Source organism: Phascolarctos cinereus, unplaced genomic scaffold, assembly GCF_003287225.1.
Source record: "Phascolarctos cinereus isolate Bilbo 61053 unplaced genomic scaffold, phaCin_HiC Scaffold_726;HRSCAF=1367, whole genome shotgun sequence".
In the NCBI taxonomy this organism is placed as follows: Eukaryota; Metazoa; Chordata; class Mammalia; order Diprotodontia; family Phascolarctidae; genus Phascolarctos; species Phascolarctos cinereus.
The window spans coordinates 422,668,809-422,673,183 of record NW_027556098.1 but is presented as its reverse complement, the minus strand read 5'-3'; positions in this window follow the sequence as shown (position 1 = coordinate 422,673,183).

Sequence of the window (4,375 nt, the reverse complement as noted above, 5' to 3'; positions counted from 1 at the left end):
GCCCAGATTAACAACAACAACAAAAAAAGGAAACAGACTATTTATATAACCATATCCTAGAAAAAGAAATTGAACAAGTCATAAATTAGCTCCCTAAAAAAAAATTCCCAGGACTTGATGGATTCACAGGTGAATTCTACCAAACATTTAAAGAACATTTAATTCCAATATTATATAAACTATTTGGAAAAATAGGCAAGGAGTCCTATCAAATTCCTGCTGTGACATATGTATGTCATATGGTGCTGATACCTAAACTAGGAAAAGCAAAAACAGAGAAAGAAAACTATAGACCAATGAATATTGAGGCTAAAAATTTAAATAAAATACTAGCAAAACAATTACAACAATATATCAAAAAAACTCATGCACTCTGACCAACTGGGGTGTATACCAAGAATGCAGGGCTGATTCAAAATTAGGGAAACTATCAGAATAATTGACCATATCAACTTATAAAGCCAACAAAAGTCATGTGATTTCTTCATCAATAGATAGAGGAAAAGTTTTTGACAAAATAAAACCCCCACGTCTACTGAAAACACTAGAAAGCACTAGAAAGGTTTTTGAGGCAGAGATACTGGAGTGATTTGCCATTTCCTTCCCCAGCCCATTTTACAGCTGAGGAAACTGAGGTAAACAGGATAAAGTGACTAGCCTAGGGTCACCCAGCTAGTTAAGTGTCTGAGACCAGATTTAGACTTAAGTCTTTCTGACTCCAGGCCCTGTGCTCTATTCACTGCCCCACCCAGCAGCCCCAAGCTGAATTAGAATACTATATATGCAATAAAGCTGGAAAGGTTCTGGCAGAGTTTTGATGCCAGAGAAAAAAGTTTCTATTTCCCCTGGAGGCAATCAGGAGCTACTGAAACTTATTGAGTTGGGGAATGATGCACTCAGAACTCCACTTATGAAAATGACTTAGGCAGTGGCATGGAAAACAGACTGCAGTGGGAAGAGACTTGAAGAATACCTGGTAAGAGATTATTACAATATTCCAAGGTAGAGATGATCAGAGCTTCAACCAGGTTGGTGACCAGTGAAGGAAGAGGAGGATGAATGTGTAAGATGTTTTGAGAAAGAAAAAAGATTTGACCACTGGCTGTATATGTGAACTGGAAATGAGGAGGATGAAACTGAGATCTTAGGACTGGGTGATTGAAAGGATGGTGCTGGGGCCAGCTAGGTGATGCAGTGGATAGAGCACCGGCCCTGGTTTCAGGAGGACCTGAGTTCAAATCCAGCTTCAGACACATAACACTTACTAGCTGTGTGACCCTGGGCAAGTCACTTCACCCCATTGCCTAGGCACCCCCCCCCAAAAAAAAGGATGATGTATAGACTGGTAAATTTGGTTGGAAAGATGAATCCTTTTCTGGCCACACTGAGCTTGAGATGCCTATGGGAAATTCTGTTGGAAATGTTCAATAAGCAGTTCTTGATGTGTGACATCCTCAGGGGAGTAACAATAATTGTCAATTCATTGCTAATAAAGCCTCTGGAGAGGTTTTATGGAGGGAATTCAATTGTACAGCTTCCTACTATTTATTTTAGAGGCGATCAGGATTAAGTGACTTGTCCAGGGTCACACAGCCAGTGTCTCAAGCCAGATTTGAATTCAGGTCTTCCTGACTCCAGGGCCAGTTGCACTATCCACTGGGCCACCCAGCTGCCCCTGGCTTCCTACCATTCTGCCATCTTGGCTCTCTACTGAAAGAGAAGTTTCAATCAAATGTTGGGAGCATAAATGCAAGGAGCTGAGAAATAAGTGTAAAGTACAGATGTTGATGTAATGATCCCAGATGACCTTTTCTAGGAGTTTTATTGTAAAGCAGAGTTCTAAGCTAATCATCTGAAGTCACAGTCAAATAAAATGGAATGGGGGAGGGGTGATCTGGACATTTTTAGTAGGCAGTTGAAATGGAAGCCATGGAAGTGATGTGATTCCCAGGACAGAAAATCCAAGGATAGAAGGGAAGAAGGCCAATGCCATGGTCTTGGCATCCACTTCTGTGTAGCAGATGATGAGGAACCATTGAGGAGTAGTCAAAGAGGTAGGAGGACTACAGAATGAAGAGGAAAATATCCCCAAAATTCAGAAATTAATCATTGAAGTGTCTGATCAAGCCTAGAAATTTCATCAGCTTCCCCAACACATCTTTCTGGATGAAGCTGTGGTGGAGACAGATGGGGGCCCTGATACTTGGACATCTGGAAGGATGCTGGAAAGGAATATGATTATTACCTCCATCATCTCTTATGATCCGTCCCCCTTCAATCTTCCTCTTGATGACCTTCTGGCCATCAGGCCTGATAATACCCATTCTCAGCTCAAGCCCATCAATATACTTCTTCTTCACATAGACCACACTCTCCAACAGAGACTTTAAAAACTTGAGTTATGAATCAAGGGCATATGCACGCACTGACAGAATCCTAATAAAGCTGCCCTCAGCCCCAAAATTCTAACTTCCTTATGGGCTGCACTGAACAGTAGGCATATCCTGATTTAACCACACAGTCTGGCTTTAACCACACCTCAGGCCCCCAGACTCAATACAGACACTGCCTTCTAGTGAGCCATTGCCCCCAGATCGAATTCACATATTTGAACAGGTGTGTTCTTGTACTCAACCACAATCACATCATCCATTTAGCCCCAAGACAGAACCATAATACATAACTATCTTCACCAGACAGGACCACAATAGCTAGCCAATTGGAGGGCAGCACGACCAGGATGTTTGATCACTGAATCATAGAAAGGACCCCTCCCCATTACCTAATCCCTTAAGAAACCTCTCTTGCCTTTTTAATATTTATGATTTCTGTTATATAATTGCATCTTTACCCTATAAATACCCATCTTGCTTTCTCTGAAGTTGCTGGCCCCTTTTGGAACCTAGCCTGCTTCTAAGGGGTGTCAGTCCTCAATAAATGCCTATACTTGCATTAGAGGTAATCTGACTCTGAATTCACTGAGATGGTTTTGCCACAACACACCATGAAACCACAACATGCCCTGAATTGTAGGACCTGACTCAGAGTCCCTGCCATCTTTGTGATGAGATCCCTTGGGCTGGGTTCTGTGTGTCTGTGGCCTTCAGTGCTCTAGTTGTTATTTTAAGTCTAGAACAAATACCTGCCATAAGTGGCCACTCCAGTGTTACCTCTCTGAATTTGGACCTGTTTCCTACCAAGTCTGAGACGTCACAGAGTCCTCACCACTGCGCCATTTCTCCCTGGCATCTATACTGGTCAGCCACAGGTGGCCTGGATGCTCCTGATGAGGCCCAGGGTGGCATCCCCAGGCTCAGGCTGCAGGGCACAGCTGGCTTCATATATCATGTTACCTCTGACGCTCTCTCACCCAATTCTGCCCCTTGCTTTCTGGAGGATATTGGCCAAGGCTGTCACGCCTTCCTTGTCCACAGGGTAGAGGGGACATAGGTCATTTTGGAAACGCTTGAATGACTGGACCCAGAATGACATCATTCCTGAGTGATGACTCCAGTGAAGAACCACTGGGACCTTTCCTTGGCCCAGTGATATCTGCCATCTTTATCAGCGACACGTTCACTGAAGTCTCCAAGTATAAAGGCAAGTCAGGGTGAACAGGACTGTTGGCCAGGTACAGTGACCGCCTTGAGAATTGGAGGGAACAGCCGTTAGTCAAGTCACCAAGCATTTGGTATGCTCCTGCTGTATGCAGGGCCTGCATAGGCGGACATACTCGGGTAAAGTGAACCTGGAAGGAGAAGAGATGGCCGAGAGCCTGATAGGGGTGGGAGAGGAGAAAAGCTGGCTCTGGGCTGGAGACCTGTGAGGGGCGGGGCAGGGAGCGAGCTGGGCTTCTGATTGGTAAGCTGGACGGAGGCTGCTGGACGCTGATTGGCCGATCGACCACGCCCCTCCCTATTCTTGGGTGCAGGTGCACGTGGTGTATGGACCAGTAGCAGATGGAGGGATGGGGGGTATCGGCGTTGAGGGCGGTTCTGAGCCGTTAAGAGAGGGGAGCCAGACCGAGACCGGGGCCTCGGGGGGAAGGGGGTTCAGAGTGGGTTGGAGCGCAGCAAGAGCGGGGTAAGAATCCCAGCGGAGAGACTGAGCATGCGCAGAGGCTGCGCAGCCCCGCCTTGGGAAGCTGTGGGGCGATGGCACTAGTGGGAACGAGGCTGAGCATGCGTACTGGCTGGGTAATCCCAGCGCTGACTCTGGGTGTCCATGGGGAGGAGGAGTGTAGAAGTGAGCCTGGGCACGCGCACTGGCGGTACAGCCCCCCCCTGGGTGCGGCGTGGGCGGGAACACTTGTGGGAACGAGGCTGAGCATGCGTATTGGCTGGATAATCCGAGGGATCATTACGAGGCACTCAAG